The 18,454-nt window shown below is 38.6% G+C and overlaps 1 protein-coding gene and 1 non-coding gene across 2 annotated transcripts in view; both read right to left on the minus strand.

Annotated features, from left to right (window-relative positions):
• Nucleotides 1-18,454, minus strand: part of MDFIC (MyoD family inhibitor domain containing) — a 323,251-nt gene that overhangs the window by 139,082 nt on the left and 165,715 nt on the right. The gene's annotated exons all lie outside the window — the stretch shown is intronic.
• LOC129659754 (U4 spliceosomal RNA) lies at nt 6,605-6,741 on the minus strand. The gene has a single exon (XR_008718226.1). It is a non-coding gene; the product is annotated as a U4 spliceosomal RNA (small nuclear RNA).

Below are 18,454 nucleotides of genomic sequence, written 5' to 3' on the forward strand. Positions count from 1 at the left end.
TTTAAAAATAAGAAATTTCCATAGAATCCAATAATTTTTAATATGATTCAAAGTTTTAATACATACCTCACCCCTAATTTCAGTTGAAAAACTTTATGGTACTGTCTTTCCATGTCCAGATGCCTCCAATTGGACTGAAGTGCAGTGTGCCACTGAGAATTTGAACCATGCATTTTTTTCATCCAGATATTTTAATTGCATGAAGGCGCCATAATAACAATGATTACTGAAGAGCGGTATTACTTTTCAGAGTGAAGGTCAAATTTAGATTTTTTTTAAAAATCTTGTTTCATTTCGGTCTCATTTCACTTTAGTCTGTATTATCTTGTGACAGAAAAATGAAACAAAAGGAAAAGGAAGTTTACACACATTTTATTTTAAGTTACAGTTTATATGAGCATCAAACATGAGTGTTTTATTTAATTCTTCAGGTTGATACCTTTCTGGTTTCCTGAAATATAATACCCATTAATCCCTGTTTGCAGACACCTTGAAATATTTATTGAATAATACAATACAGATTCTAAAACATAATCTTCTTTTATGAATACTGGCACAATTTCACCCAGCTCTGTGGAAGATTTAAGAAAAATGGCAGGGCAAGATCAGACATTGTTTACATCTCACCTCCAGCAAGATATAACTTTACTTTTGGCTGACCTTTAAGCAAAAGCAATGGTTATGTAACCAAGTAAGCTAAAAACTAAACAGGAAAAGTCACAGAGCAGGGAATGAACTACAAACTTACACTATTTGTTAAACTGAGATTTTTATCATGTTGCTCAAAGAAACACTAAAGTTTCCCAAATGGAAAAATGTGACTGATATTTTATCTTTGCTATTTGAATATATACATGAATATTTCAGTATTTAAAAGAAGTTATTCAGGGGTCTACAATAAAATGCACTGTACTATTTTACAATGTTAAGCAGCATTACTCATTGCTAGAATAAAATTTTTGAATGAATTGCATTCTATCTTCACATAAGTCTTAGGTATAATTAATGTTCATGTTATACGGTTCCTAAAACATACATTCTAAGGTTGTTCTTAAATTAAACAGATTTACTTTTGGAAAGTTTTAAATGCAGCGTTATCCAAGGGCAGAAGAATACCTTCTTAAAGTCTCTTTTTAGCTTTATCATTTGCAGCATATAATCAAGTTAATAGTCACTACATATTATGCTCAATAGAAAAAAAAAATCTTGCCAAAGAGAAAAAAAGCCACAAAAGAAATTGCATAACCTGGAAATAATCTAAGATTTTGAAAGGTTTGTTTTTTAGTAGCATATAAATATCTTTAGCAAATTATAGCTTCTTTTTGATGTCCCCATAATCGGATAATGTTTAAATTTTTGCCAAAATTGAATAGCCTTCTAGTAGATTTTATATTTCATATGCAGTTGAATCTTTCATATATCTGTTAGTACTTTTTAAAATCATTTAAACAATGAAGTTATAAGATGAATTGTCATTGAATAAATATGAAAAGAAAGCTGAAGAGTCAGAAATAAAACTTTATTGAAAACGTAGAACTTGAATAACATGTTGGGTGCTGTGCATTGCAGATGAACAGGACACAGATTGCTTACAGTCTAGAGGATCAGACATAAACAAGAAATAAACAATTAAAATACAAGGAGGCAATAACTATAATAGGAAAAGTCATATCCTTGACCTTGCAGGGGCACTTAAATGAGCCTTGACAGAGGACGGGCCATTGGAAGAAAATGTCTTGCCTGAGAAGAAGCAACGATGAGCCAAAAGGAATACAAGTCATCATAAAAACTAAAACTAACTTGGTAAGACTAGCATAATGGACATCAGAAGGTGAAGGGTGAGACTGAAGAAGAAAGGAAATCTGTAAGAGCCTTGTAACTATGAAAGGACCTTAAAACTTCTAAAAGAATTGACATAAATCAACCACTACACCAAAGGGTTTTAAACATGGGGGCCCAATATGATCAAATCCTTCTAGTTCCATTTGGAGAATGAATGGAAAGAATGGAAGACTGAAATCCTGGAGAAGAGTCAAGACTGGGAGCTGCATTAGTAAGGGTTTTCCAGAGAAACAGAACCAATAGGATATGAAGATTTATATAAAAGGAGATTAAGTACAGGAACCAGTTCACAGGTTATGGAGGAGAGAAGTCCCACAATCTGCTGCCTGTAAGCTGAAAAACCAGGAAAGTTGGTGGTATAATAATTCAGTTCAAGTCCAAAGGTCTGAGAACCCAAGCAAACGAGGGTTTGGGTCGATTACTAGTGTAAGTCTGAGTCTGAAGGCCCAAGAACCTGGAGCTTAGATGTCCGAGGGCAGAAGAAGATGGATGTTCTAGCTGAAGAAGAGAGAAAGAATTTGCTCTATTTCCACCTTTGTAAATTCTACTCGGGCCCTCAACAGACTGGATGATACTGATCCACATTGGTGACAGTGAATCTCTTTTCTCAGTCTACTGAATTAAATGTTAATCTCTTCCAGAGACATCCTCACAAAGATACCCAGGAATGATGTTTTACCAGCTACTGGATCCCTTAGCCCAATCAAATTTACATAAAATTAAACATCACAGGAGCACATGCAGCACTGGGGAAGAAGAGATGAATTTCTAGCCTTCTAGGAGGTATTGGCGGAGAAGGCAATGGCAACCCACTCCAGTACTCTTGCCTGGAAAATCCCATGGATGGAGGGGCCTGGTAGGCTGCAGTCCATGGGGTCTCGAAGAGTCGGACACGACTGAGCAACTTCACTTTCACTTTTCACTTTCATGCATTGGAGAAGGAAATGGCAACTCACTCCAGTGTTCTTGCCTGGAGAATCCCAGGGACGGCGGAGCATGGTGGGCTGCCATCTATGGGGTCGCAGAGTCAGACACGACTGACGCAACTTAGCAGCAGCAGCACCAGGTATTGGATTGAATGTACTCAGTGAGGGAAGGCAAAAAGCCATGGTATTCAGTGAAGCAGGACCATGGAAAGAGGTCTATATACAGGGAAAGATGATGGAAGGCAGTTTTAGACCTGTTGTCCATCCTCTGAAAAGCCTGAAAAGTGAAAGGGTTAGTCAATCAATTGTGTCTGACTCTTTGTGACCACATGGACTGTAGCCCACCAGGCTCCTCTGTCCATGGAATTCTCCAGGCAAGAACACTGGAGTGGGTTGTCATTTCCTTCTCCAGGGGCTCTTCCTGATCCAGGGATTGAACCCAGGTCTCTAGCATTGCAGGCAGGCTGTTTACTGACTGAGCCACCAGGGAAGACCTGAAAAACCTGCATTCAGTTCAGTTCAGTTGCTCACTTGTGTCCGATTCTTTTCGACCCCATGAATTGCAGCACGCCAGGCCTCCCTGTCCATCACCAACTCCTGGAGTTCACCCAAATTCATGTCCATCGAGTCGGTGATGCCATCCACCCATCTCATCCTCTGTCGTCCCCTTCTCCTCCTGCCCCCAATCCCTCCCAGCATCAGAGTCTTTTCCAATGAGTCAACTCTTCGCATGAGGTGGCCAAAGTACTGGAGTTTCAGTTTTAGCATCAGTCCTTCCAAAGAACACCCAGGACTGATCTCCTTTAGAATGGACTGGTTGGATCTCCTTGCAGTCCAAGGGACTCTCAAGAGTCTTCTCCAACACCACAGTTCAAAAGCATCAATTCTTCGGTGCTCAGCCTTCTTCACAGTCCAATTTTCACATTCATACATGACCACAGGAAAAACCATAGCCTTGACTAGACGGACCTTTTTTTTTGGCAAAGTACTGTCTCTGCTTTTGAATATGCTATCTAGGCTGGTCATAACTTTCCTTCCAAGCAGTAAGCATCTTTTAATTTCGTGGCTGCAGTCACCATCTGCAGTGATTCTGGAGCCCAGAAAAATAAAGTCTGACACTGTTTCCACTGTTTCCCCATCTATTTCCCATTAAGTGATGGCACCAGATGCCATGATCTTTGTTTTCTGAATGCTGAGCTTTAAGCCTACTTTTTCACTCTCCTCTTTCACTTTCATCAAGAGGCTTTTTAGTTCCTCTTCACTTTCTGCCATAAGGGTGGTGTCATCTGCATATCTGAGGTGATTGATATTTCTCCCGGCAATCTTGATTCCAGCTTGTGCTTCTTCCAGCCCAGCGTTTCTCATGATGTACTCTGCATAGAAGTCAAATATACAGCCTTGACGTACTCCTTTTCCTATTTGGAACCAGTCTGTTGTTCCATGTCCAGTCCTAACTGTTGCTTCCTGACCTGCATATAGGTTTCTCAAGAGGCAGGTCAGGTGGTCTGGTATTCCTATCTCTTTCAGAATTTTCCACAGTTTATTGTGATCCACACAGTTAAAGGCTTTGGCATAGTCAATAAAGCAGAAATAGATGTTTTTCTGGAACACTCTTCCTTTTTCCATGATCCAGCGGATGTCAAATAAAGACTTGATGCATGAGATAGTCTGGATAGACATTATGGAGTCCATCACATAAAAGAGATAAAAAATTGACATCTTTTCCCATTGACCCTTGAACAATGCAGGACTGCCAACTCTTTATGCAGTTGAAAATCCAAATATAACATACAGTCATTCTCCATATCCATGGTTCTGTATCCCCAGATTCAACCCTGGATTATGTAGTACTGTAATATTTAGTATAAAAAAAAAAATTCCACGTGTAAGTGGACGAGCAAAATTCAAAGCCACATTGTTCAAAGTTCAACTTACACATGCAATTCAAAGACAGTCACCATCTAAATGCATTACATTAAATTTTTTTACTGAAGCAACAATATTCTAATCAGGAAAGATAAATAATGAAGTAACCATAATACCTTTTGAGGAGAGGTAATGGAAAAGTATTGATGAAATTTTTAAAAATACAAAAAAATTAGACTGAGGATAAAAAATGTAAAGGGACTAGCTAGGTCCAGAAAATGTCTCTTATTAAATGCATGGACTTAGCAACTGTTTTGATGTTGCTCTTCTGTTTTATTTTTTTTGTTTTTGTTTGTGGAATCAGTTAGTTTTGCTAAGATTGCCTAGGTTTTACAGCACTGGAAGGCAATTTGTATTAAAAACCAGCTGCAACTGTTTCCCATGGAGGAAAGATCCATAAATTACACTTCAGGTTATTTGTCAGTTAATGTAGTTTAAACCTGTCTGCCAAAGAATTTTTAAAGTGTGAGAATTGATCCTGAACTCCAGCTGAGAGGCTTGTGAAATTATAAAGGTAATATGTTCACTATAGCATCTCCTGCTGCCCAATTTAAAGGTGCTAGGTAGGAGGTCAGTGAAAAAGGAAGGCAGTTGGATGGCACTATTTGAAATATTTTAAATAAATGTTTTGTAAGGGACTAACATATTATGTAAAGGAATGATTTTTTTTTTTCCTAAGCAGAATCTTCATCCAATCATTTGATTTATGAATGAGAGACTTCACTGAGAGTCTTCGATCTTCTGGTTAATCCAGTTTTTAGCCCAGCATTTTTTCCATGTTATAATTTGTAATGCCTTGTTTAGTCTTCTTTTTCAAATGACTAATAAGAAAGGCTTTATTTTTTCCCTACTTTTTCCTCAACAAAATATTCTGTGGCCTAATAATTCTAACATAGACAAACTTGCTTACAACTTCCTGCATGGATACCTACTCACTTTATGAGCCTATTTGCTGCCCAGAAGCAGTGCTGAACCTCTTATAGAACCTAAGGGTTGTTATCCTGTAAGCAGGCTGGGTGAATCAAAACTAGATTAAAACAAACAACAACAAAAAGAGACATGACATCTCTGGGCTTTTCCCTGGAACAGCCAGGTATTCTGAAATCAGATGGTTAATTACGTACAACAGCCAACGCTGCTTGCTTGATTTGTTCCATAAGGGTTTTCAGGATATAAAAAGATGAAGTGTGGCAAAATAAAATTAATATCCAACTTGTAGGATGAATAGAAGGCAAATAACATGAAGGTGGAAGGAAAGATGGAACTAGGAGTGAGGGCACGACACAGGATCCGTGAGGTGGTGTCCACTTGAAAAGGATGAACTCAAAATGAGCCCTAAGCTGGACCCATCAAGGAGAAAACTGTATTTAATTACAGGGTTGAAGAGTATCTATGAGGAAAAAATGATGCATTAGTGAAGAAGTCCATCAAGTTTTGATTTGCAATCTGAGAGGAAGAGAGAAAATCCTTTATAAAGGAATGAACAATAAGTTTCCATCATTACCGGAGACCTAGCAAGGACTTTCTCTCAGTGTCTAATGATGTCCCTCAAAGAGGCAGCTAACACAAAGCCTGTGTTGTAAGAGGAACCTCAGGAGTGGCAGAGAATTAGGTGTTGAAACACCAATATGACGCCCAAGCAGGAAAGGTTAAGAGCCCCAAGTATACATCATTACAGTTTGTTATTTATTGAAAAATAAAAAGTAATAAAATAAACAGTACAGTGCACAGATTTTTATCTTATGATTTATGTTGTGATTCATTTTAGAACTTAAGAAAGAATGGCCAGTTAAAATCCCTGAAATCCAACTATGGCATAGTGGAAACAGCACTAGATTGAAGCAAAAACCTAGTGTGACCTTCAATTTCCTTAACTATAATACTTCTCCTTCTTTTTTTAAAAAATTCATTCTCCACAGAGACTCTCAAACATTGACAATGCCAACTACATTTCAAGTTCTTTTGGTGTAGTGGGACACTTTTCAATCAGCAATAATTGTACCTCAGATAAACCTCACTGGCTATGATATAGCCACTGTGCAAAGCTCAGCTTCACTAACTTCTGATTTTGCCAGACAGCTCATGGTTGTTCCTACTGACACCCAGATGTCACACCTATAAAAAGGCAAACCAAGGTAAACCATTCAATATCATAGTAATCCAAGTCTATGCCCCGACCACTAATGCCGAAGAAGCTGAAGTTGAATGGTTCTATGATGACCTTCTAGAACTAACACAAAAAAGATGTTCTTTTCATCACAGGGGACTGGAATGCAAAGGTAGGAAGTCAAGAGATACCTGGAGTAACAGGCAACTTTGGCCTTGGAGTTTTTCCACTGGACTACAAAGTCAAGTGGACCTTAGGAAGCATCAGTACCAACAAAGCTAGTGGAGGTGATGGAATTCCAGTTGAGCTATTCCAAGTACTAAAAGATGATGCTGTGAAAGTGCTGAACTCAATTTGCCAGCTATTTTGGAAAACTCAGCAAAATGAAGCAGGCAAAGGTTAACAGAGTTTTGCCAAGAGAATGGACTGGTCAGAGTAAACACCCTCTTCCAACAACACAAGAGACAACTCTACACAAGGACACCATTAGGTGGTCAATGCCGAAATCAGATTGATTATATTTTTTGCATCCAAAGATGGAGAAGCTCTATACAGTCAGCAAAAACGAGACCAGGAGATGACTGTGGCTCAGATTATGAATTCCTTATTGCCAAATTCAGATTTAAATTTAAGAAAGTAGGGAAAACCACTATATGATTCAAGTATGACCTAAATCAAATCCCTTATGATTATACAGTGGAGGAATTAGATCAGATAGACACAGTGCCCAGAGAACTATGGACCAAGCTTCATGACACTGTACAGGAGACAGGGATCAAAAGCATCCCCAAAACACAGAATTGCAAAAAGGCAAAATGGTTGTCTGAGGAGAGCTTACAAATAACTTAGAAAAGAAAACTGAGAAAAAAGACATCCTGGACTGCAAAGTCAAGTGGACCTTAGGAAGCATCACGACCAACAAAGCTAGTGGAGGTGATGGAATTCCAGTTGAGCTATTCCAAATCCTAAAAGATGATGCTGTGAAAGTGCTGAACTCAATTTGCCAGCTATTTTGGAAAACTCAACAGTGGCCACACGATGGGAAAGGTCAGTTTTCATTTCAAACCCAAAGAAAGGCAATGCCAAAGAATGTTCAAATGACCCTACAATTGCACTCATCTCACATTCTAGCAAAGTAATGCTCAAAATTCTCTAAGCCAGGCTTCAGCAATATGCAAACCGTGAACTTCCAGATGTTCAAGCTGGATTTAGAAAAGGCAGAGGAACCAGAGATCAAATTGTCAATATCCATTGGATCACAGAAAGAGCAAGAGAATTCCATAAAAACTTCTGCTTTACTGATTACGCCAAAGCCTTTGACTGTGTGGATCACAACAAACTGTGGAAAATTCTTCAAGAGATGGGAATTCCAGACCACCTGACCTGCCTCCTGAGAAATCTGTGTGCTGGTCAAGAAGCAACAGTTAGAACTGGGCATGGAACAATGGACTGGTTCCAAATTGGGAAAGGGTTATGTCAAGGCTGTATATTGTCACCCTGCTTATTTAATTTATATTCAGAGTACATCATGAGAAACGCTGGACTGGAAGAAGAACAAGCTGAAATCAAGATTGCTGGGAGAAATATCAGTAACCTCAGATACGCAGATGACACCACCCTTATGGCAGAAAGTGAAGAGGAACTAAAAGAGCAGCTTGATAAAAGTGAAAGAGGAGAGTGAAAAACCTGGCTTAAAACTCAACATTCAAAAAACAAAGACCATTGCATCCAGTCCCATCACTTCATGGCAAATACATGGGGAAACAATGGAAAAAGTGAGAGACTTTACTTTCTTGGGCTCCAAAATCACTGCAGATGGAGACTGCAGCCTTGAAATTAGAAGATGCTTGCTCCTTGGACGAAAAGCTATGACCAACCTAGTCAGCATATTAAAAACAGACATTACCATATGGACAAAAGTCCACCTAGTGTGAGAGCTGGACCATAAAGAAGGCTGAACACTTAAGAACTGATGTTTTTGAACTGTGGTGTTGGAGAAGACTCTTGAGAGTCCCTTGGACTGCAAAGAGATCAAACCAGTCAATCTGAAAGGAAATCAGTCCTGAATATTCATTTGAAGGACGGATGCTGAAGTTCAGATACTCTGACCACCTGATGCAAAGAACTGACTCATTGGAAAAGACCCTGATACTGGAAAGATTGAAGGCAGGAGGAGAAGGGAATGACAGAAGATGAGATGGTTGGATGGCATCGCTGATGCGATGGAAAGGAGTGATAGCAAGCTCCAGGAGTTAGTGATGGACAGGGAAGCCTGGCGTGCTTCAGTCCATGGGGTCACAAAGAGTCGGACATGACTGAGCAACTGAACTGAACTGATTCAAAGGCTTGGAACAGAAAGAGTATATTCTTATTTGCTTTGGAATTTTGCAAGGAGTCAGACATGACTGAGTAACTGAACTGAACTGAACTGAAAAAGGAGTTAAGAATACCTATTCAGAATGTTTTTCTGAAGTTTGCACAAAATATTGCACATAAATGCCTTTCATTATATGATCTGAAATACTCATTTCTTTATATTATCTAAAGGTCTTTTAATTATATTTTGAAGATGTACTTCAAGAAAACTGAAAATTATCTTCAAGATAATTATCTTTATGTGAATTCAAACATAGTTACATAGAGATCCTTTGAACGATATTGTTGTTATAAAACTTACATTATTGGAGTTCCTAGAATATGACTAGGAAGCTAGTAAATACTTGATATGCTTCATTCTTTGCAACCTGAAAACAGTATTATTAAATACTGCTTTATTAAATAAAATTTATTTTATTATTATTAATATTAATTAACATTACTGCTTATTATTAATAAAATTTTATTATTAAATTAAATCATGGTTTATTATTCTATCCATTTTATAGGTTATGAAGTTAAACAGATAAAGTGACAGAGCTCTGTTTAGAAATGTGAAGTCTGTCAAAGGAGAAAAGGGCTAAACCAAAAGACACTGCATAACAGAGAGGGGTGAAAATGAAATACTTAAATACAGAAAATGTCTATTACACAACAATATTAGACCCTTTAAAATTATTGGTACTTATTGATATCCAGAGTGTAAGTCCTTTACAAGAATATATTTGAAGGCCAATTAAAAATATATGTTGGTTATCAGTAAAAGTTTTCAAAATTATTTGTACAGCATCCTAGTCTTTAATGTTCAAAACCCAAGGAGTCCACACACGTCTCTAGATCTGACATCCCCTACCAAGAGGGCCAGACCCTGCACCCAAGTCCTCCAATGGCTCATCTGAGCTTTAGGGTGACAGTAGAATCCACTGTACTTAGTTCCTAAAGTCCCATATTTTGTTTTATATATTTGGGGAAAAAATCTTGTCTTTTTTCATTTTAAAATAGAAAGTTTTTAGAAGTTCCCAAATAAAAATTCATCTTTACATAAACTCACACCTATTTATTAAGAAGGTCACCATTTGTTTTGTTCATTTTGGGTTAAGTTGCATTCCAGGAAAGGAGGTTAGAACTGAGATCTACCTTGTGTTCTGTCCTGGGGCTATGAAAACCCAAAGAGACAACAATATGGAATGCTGAAAACTTAATAATATTAAAAGTACTAAAGAAATGTAACACACTATTATTTTACCTGAAACACCAAGTATGCTCATAAGACTATAATAAGCTAAATTAATTGTATTAGTTTGCTGCTGCTGCTGCTGATGCTAAGTCGCTTCAGTCGTGTCCAACTCTGTGTGACCCCATAGACCGCAGCCCACCAGGCTCCCCCGCCCCTGGGATTCTCCAGGCAAGAACACTGGAGTGGGTTGCCATTTCCTTCTCCAATGAATGAAAGTGAAAAGTGAAAGTGAATTCGCTCAGTCATGTCCGACTCTTCGCAACCCCATGGACTGTAGCCTACAAGTCTCCTCCATCCATGGGATTCTCCAGGCAAGAGTACTGGAGTGGGGTGCCATTGCCTTCTCCGATTAGTTTGCTAGACCTGTCTTAAAGTATCACAGATTAAAATAATAGGAATGAAATTTTTCACAATTCTGGAAGCCAGAAGTCCTAAGCCAAGATGCAGGCAGGTCTGATTTCTTCTGAGATGTCTACTCTGGTTTGCAGATGGCTGTCTTCTCCCCGTGTCTTTACATGACCTTCTCTTTAAGCTTATTAGTATCCAAATCTCCTGTATGACTGTAAAGACACCAGTCATATTGGATTAGGGCTTACCCTAATGAGCTCATTTCAATTTAAATGTCTTTTTAAAGATCTTATTTCCAAATACTGTCACATCTTGAGATACTGGAGGTTCAGATCAGATCAGATCATATCAGTCGCTCAGTCACGTCCGACTCTTGTGACCCCATGAATCACAGCACGCAAGGCCTCCCTGTCCATCACCAAATCCTGGAGTTCACCCAGACTCACGTCCATCAAGTCAGTGATGCCATCCAGCCATCTCATCCTCTGTCGTCCCCTTCTCCTACTGCTCCCAATCCCTCCCAGCATCAGAGTCTTTTCCAATGAGTCATCTCTCCACATGAAGTGGCCAAAGTACTGGAGTTGCAGCTTTAGCATCATTCCTTCCAAAGAAATCCCAGGGCTGATCTCCTTCAGAATGGACTGGTTGGATCTCCTTGCAGACCAAGGGACTCTCAAGAGTCTTCTCCAACACCACAGTTCAAAAGCATCAATTCTTTGGTGCTCAGCTTTCTTCACAGTCCAACTCTCACATCCATACATGACCACAGGAAAAACCATAGCCTTGACTAGACAGACCTTTGTTGGCAAAGTACTGTCTCTGCTTTTCAATATGCTATCTAGGTTGGTCATAACTTTCCTTCCAAGGAGTAAGCGTCTTTTAATTTCATGGCTACAGTCACCATCTGCAGTGATTTTGGAGCCCAGAAAAATAAAGTCTGACACTGTTTCCACTGTTTCCCCATCTATTTCCCATGAAGTGATGGGACCGGATGCCATGTTCTTCATTTTCTGAATGTTGAGCTTTAAGCCAACTTTTTCACTCTCCACTTTCACTTTCATCAAGAGGCTTTTTAGTTCCTCTTCACTTTCTGCCATAAGGGTCGTGTCATCTGCATATCTGAGGTTATTGATATTTCTCCCAGCAATCTTGATTCCAGCTTGTGTTTCTTCCAGTCCAGCGTTTCTCATGATGTATTCTGCATATAAGTTAAATACACAGGGTGACAATATACAGCCTTGACATACTCCTTTTCCTATTTGGAACCAGTCTGCTGTTCCATGTCCAGTTCTAACTCTTGCTTCCTGACCTGCATACAAGTTTCTCAAGAGGCAGATCAGGTGGTCTGGTATTCCCATTTCTTTTAGAATTTTCCACAGTTTATTGTGATCCACACAGTCAAAGGCTTTGGCATAGTTAAAAAGCAGAAATAGATGTTTTTCTGGAACACTCTTGCTTTTTCCATGATCCAGCGGATGTTGGCAATTTGATCTCTGGTTCCTCTGCCTTTTCTAAAACCAGCTTGAACATCAGGAAGTTCACGGTTCACATATTGCTGAAGCCTGGCTTGGAGAATTTTGAGCATTACTTTACTAGCGTGTGAGATGAGTGCAATTGTGCGGTAGTTTGAGCATTCTTTGGCATTGCCTGTCTTTGGGATTGGAAGGAAAACTGACCTTTTCCAGTCCTGTGGCCACTGCTGAGTTTTCCAAATTTGCTGGCATATTGAGTGAAGCACTTTCACAGCATCATCTTTCAGGATTTGGAATAGCTCAACTGGAATTCTATCACCTCCACTAGCTTTGTTCGTAGTGATGCTTTCTAAGGCCCACTTGACTTCACATTCCAGGATATCTGTCTCTAGGTCAGTGATCGCACCATCGTGATTATCTGGGTCGTGAAGATCTTTTTTGTACAGTTCTTCTGTGTATTCTTGCCATCTCTTCTTAATATCTTCTGCTTCTGTTAGGTCCATACCATTTCTGTCCTTTATCGAGCCCATTTTTGCATGAAATGTTCCTTTGGTATCTCTGATTTTCTTGAAGAGATCTCTAGTCTTTCCCATTCTGTTGTTTTCCATTACTTCTTTGCATTGATCGCTGAAGAAGGCTTTCTTACCTCTTCTTGTTATTCTTTGGAACTCTGCATTCAGGTGTTTATATCTTTCCTTTTCTCCTTTGCTTTTTGCTTATCTTCTTTTCACAGCTATTTGTAAGGCCTCCCCAGACAGCCATTTTGCTTTTTTGCATTTCTTTTCCATGGGGATGGTCTTGATCCCTGTCTCCTGTACAATGTCATGAACCTCATTCCATAGTTCATCAGGCACTCTATCTATCAGATCTAGCCCCTTAAATCTATTTCTCACTTCCACTGTATAATCATAAGGGATTTGATTTAGGTCATACCTGAATGGTCTAGTGGTTTTCCCTACACTCTTCAATTTAAGTCTGAATTTGGCAATAAGGAGTTCATGGTCTGAGTCACAGTCAGCTCCTGGTCTTGTTTTTGCTGACTGTATAGAGCTTCTCCATCTTTGGCTGCAAAGAATATAATCAATCTGATTTCGGTGTTGACCATCTGGTGATGTCCATGTATAGAGTCTTCTCTTGTGTTGTTGGAAGAGGGTGTTTGTTATGACCAGTGCATTTTCTTGGCAAAACTATATTAGTCTTTGCCCTGCTTCATTCTGTATTCCAAGGCCAAATTTGACTGTTACTCCAGGTGTTTCTTGACTTCCTACTTTTGCATTCCAGTCCCCTATAATGAAAAGGACATCTTTTTTGGGTGTTAGTTCTAAAAGGTCTTGTAGGTCTTCATAGAACCGTTCAACTTCAGCTTCTTCAGCGTTACTGGTTGGGGCATAGACTTGGATTACTGTGATAGTGAATGGTTTGCCTTGGAAACGAACAGAGATCATTCTGTCGTTTTTGAGATTGCATCCAACTACTGCATTTCGGACTCTTTTGTTGACCATGATGGCTACTCCATTTCTTCTGAGGGATTCCTGCCCACAGTAGTAGATATAATGGTCATCTGAGTGAAATTCACCCATTCCAGTCCATTTCAGTTCGCTGATTCCTAGAATGTTGACATTCACTCTTGCCATCTCTGTTTGACCACTTCCATTCTGCCTTGATTCATGGACCTGATATTCTGGGTTCCTATGCAATATTGCTCTTTACAGCATCAGACCTTGCTTCTATCACCAGTCACATCCACAGCTGGGTATTCTTTTTGCTTTGGCTCCATCCCTTCATTCTTTCTGGAGTTATTTCTCCACTGATCTCCAGTAGCATATTGGGCACCTACTGACCTGGGGAGTTTCTCTTTCAGTGTCCTATTAATTTGCCTTTTCATACTGTTCATGGGGTTCTCAAGGCAAGAATACTGAAATGGTTTGCCATTCCCTTCTCCAGTGGGCCACATTCTGTCAGATCTCTCCACCATGACCTGCCCGTCTTGGGTTGCCCCACGGGCATGGCTTAGTTTCATTGAGTTAGACAAGGCTGTAGTCCTAGTGTGATTAGATTGACTAGTTCTCTGTGAGTATGGTTTCAGTGTGTTTGCCCTCTGATGCCCTCTTGCAACACCTACTGTCTTACTTGGGTTTCTCTTACCTTGGGCGTGGGGTATCTCTTCATGGCTGCTCAAATATGAATTTGTGGAGAGGGAATATAGCCTGTAACATTAATATAGTATAAACACAGAGAATGTGGCCACATTATAGCCTATATATTTCAAAACAAATAGTAAGAATAGCATTGTAAATACTGCATAGTAAACATATGTCAATAATAATTTAGTAATTTTTATTGATTCATGACCTTAAAATTCCTTAAGAATATCAATTTGCTTGTTTGTCACAGCTGTAAAAGCCAGTTGCACAGGAGATTGGTTCTGTACTCCCACAGAATCCAACCATCCTTATGTGTTTATTGCTAGGAGCTGAGAATCAAAATAGAAAGAATGTATAGAACATAGGGACTAAATGTCTAATTGAAGCAGCAGTGCAGATGTTAAAGAAAGAAAGAATAATAAACAACAATACAAGTTTGCATGTTCTAAATTCCAAATGGGAAATTAGCTATCTTCCTGGTTCTGGGGTCATACCAGACAGCTCTTATTGATTTCTAAAGGATTCCAAGAGAAAACTAACACTATTTAAATATGCAGATAATTAGTGGAATAGAATTTCAACAGAAGGAATAATAGCCATACAACTTTGAAGGCTTCTGATTTCAAATTACTTGCTCTTCCTTTATTTCTCAATGAGGAAGAAATAAAATGTTTAAAAATGTCCTCAATTATTTAAAAGTTCCATTATTTGGAGTCCATTCAACTGAGGTTTGGCAATAATAGGGAATGATAATTAGATTAAAGGATTTTTTTTAATACTTAGTTGATGTGAATTCAGCATATACAGTTTTATGACCTAAGAGAAAGTAGGGCTGAGTTATTTTGACTACCTGAATTGCCCTTAATGTATTTTTACTTGCATGAAGATTTGGCCAAAATCAATTCCATATTTCACTGTCAAATGTGGGAGGGAGAATGGGGAACAAGTTTTGTTATGTTCTACATGTGCAATTATTAACATAAGTTATCTGATGGAGTAGATTAAAAAACACAAAAATATATTACTATGGTCAAAATACTAAAGTGTTTGATTTTGTGGGTAGAACTTAGCACTAGAGTTGATTTTATTTCCTGCTAGCATTTTTGTATAGTGAGTGAAGAAAATGTATTAATTTTAATCATATAGAGTCTGTCAAAAGAAGAGTTTAGGGAAGTACTGGTTAGATGTCCAAGTTCTGGAATCACAGTGCCTAGACACGAAGCCCCTAACTTACAGCTTGCATGTTCTTGGCCAAACTGCTCTTTCTCCCTAATGCCTTAGTTTTATCATCTGTAAATGGGGATAATAATGGGATCTGCATTATAAAAAAAAAAAAAAAACCCATGAGGATTTAGTTAAAGAATATAGGAGGAAAATGCTTAGCACAAAGTCAGTAAATGTTAACTATTACTGGTAGCCAATAACTTAGAATATAGCTAGCATTTTGCTTTCTAAGCAATGGTTTTCAACCTCATCAGCACGAGAATTATCTGAGAATTTTTTTAATTCTAGTACTTGGCCTTTCCTCTAGAGATTTTGATTAAGTTGGCTTTGTGTGACGCCCAGACTTCCCTGAGTTTTAAAAATCCCCCAGGTTAATTCCAACGTGCAGTCAAAGTAGAAAGGATTTGATCCAAAGAACCCACACAGATGTGTGCCAGCAGACAGCCTTGTCAATGTCCCACCCAGTCTTAGAGTATCTTTCTCCAAACTGTCTTCTGCATAACACTGGTCGACAAAGATGCTCCCTGAAGTAAAATAAAATAAAAAAGTAACTTGAAAGGGATGGATGCTGAGTCAACTAAGCTTGATGATACACAAAACCCCTGAAGATTCAAAGTTCACCTAGCATCTTAAAAGATCTGAGAAGCTCTACTGTATGTAAACGTGTTTATTGCTAATGAACACAGATTTTCTCCAAATTTTTCATAGTAAGGAAGCACTTTCTTGAGGAATGTTTAACTTTCTGCTCTTACAACATAGTGGCAAATGTCACCAATTATCAGGCCTATTTGCTACACTATCAATTAACTAAGAACTGTGCAATGATATACGTTTAACTTCTACTAACTAGGCCCTGAGTTAGGTACTAGGAATTGAAAGCTAAAAGGCTTTAAACAGGGTTCAGCCACTAGAATCATCCATGGAGTATTTTTTTCTTTTTTTTAAATACAGGTATCTGAACCTCACACCAGATATACTAGTCTATGAGAATGGACCTGCCAAGATGTAGTCTTTAACTTTTTACTAAGATTCTGATAATGAACTTGAGTTTGGAAACCACTATTCCATAACCGAGTATTTCATATTAAGCCAACATAGTTTTATTTTTTGCAACTATCAACCAAAAAAAAAAAAAAAAACAACAAAAAACAAAGTTCAAAAGAGAAATATCCATAGAAAAAGAAAAGAAATGAAAGAGGGTAAATGAAAAGGAAATAAATAGGACAGCACCGTGGAGCTGCAACACAGCTGAGCGATGTGCATGCATGCCACATCCATGCTGCTGCATGCATTGACCAGAGAGGGAGCAGGAAAAGAGGTACACTCTGGATCCCCCATGGACTGAGGAAGGACAGATCTCTGTCCCTTATCTGAGAGTAATGACAAACACCTCCTGTACCTTAGCTGAAGACACAGAGAGGAGTGCAAAAGGAGGGAACTGTGTGGGAGGAGTAAGGTGATTATAAATCTGGTAACTGAAGAGTTTAGGACAAAGGACTTCAAACTTGTTCTGAGGGCAAAGGAGTTAGGAATCATCCTGCTCTTTGAAGAGTAATATGAAATCTTGACATGGGTTCAGAAAATAGATATACATTTTTTCTAAGTCAACTATTAACATTTCCTGGTAGAAGCAGATGATAGGGTGCAAGGTAAATACAAACAAAAGGATTTCTGAAAATGTGATTGTGTTTCCTTGAATACAACTCTGTTAACGGTGGGACCCTAAACACTGCATGGTCTTAATTACATGTGGAATCTATTTTTAAAACAGCCAAACTAAGAGCAACAGAGACTGGAATGGTAGTTGCCAGGGGCTGGTAGTTCCAGGAAATGAGAAGATGGTGGTCCAATGTCACACACTTTCACTTATATGATGAGTGATTTCTGGAGATGCAATGTACAGCTTGGTGATTATAGTTAACAATGATGAATTATATACTTGAAAGTTTCTAAGACAGTAGATCTTAAATGTTCCCACCACACAAAAAAGTAATTCTGTCAGGTGATGGATGTGTTAACTAACCAAGGTGGGGTTGTCATTTTACAATACATATGTGCACTAAGTCACAATGTCATATACCTCAAACTTATACACCGTTACGTATCAAGTATTTCTCAATAAAGCAAGAAAAAATGGTGGTTCTTATTGGATCCTAGCTCTTATGTCTTGGATGTTCCTTAAAGAGTTTGACTTTTCAGTGATATGCTTAAATACATCTCAGATTAAAACATTACCATCTAGGCTTGAGTCAGAGAAATCATCCACCTTCCTGCTAGAATTCTGTGGGGGAAAACGTGCCCATTGTCCAAACATTAAATGTTATGCGTCTAAGAAACCAACTTCAACATTAGCGAGACATGGTGACACAACACAGATGTTGAAATTTCTGTTCTGGAGGAAGAATGCTTGGATATTTTAGGAAGAAAGAATGGCTCTTTTAGGAAGAAAATCAGATTTTTATGACATCATGTACAACTTTCAAAATTTGCTCATGAAGTTGTGAGATGAAAATTAATTTTAAACTCAATATCTATAGGCATATAGTTTTGATGGAAAGAAGACACATTATCAGAGCTACTCACACTGGTGCAGGGATGCTGCTCAACTCTTTGGCAGAAGTGAAAGGCCCGGAACATGGCTGCCATCTTGTGGTCTGCACCTAAGTAGGCTTTGGAACGACTCACAGGGCTACTTCCTGCCAGAAACAAAGAATTTCAGGCAACACTGGGCCTGGGATAGGAGCAGAGACTTAAAATATTACTTACTCTTGGAATTCAGATGCTGCAAAAGTGTTGGCTTCTAAATGCTGAGAAATGGCAGAGGTTGAGTAAGGATATATTGGGAGGATTCT

This window comes from Bubalus kerabau, chromosome 8, assembly GCF_029407905.1.
Source record: "Bubalus kerabau isolate K-KA32 ecotype Philippines breed swamp buffalo chromosome 8, PCC_UOA_SB_1v2, whole genome shotgun sequence".
NCBI lineage: Eukaryota > Metazoa > Chordata > Mammalia > Artiodactyla > Bovidae > Bubalus > Bubalus kerabau.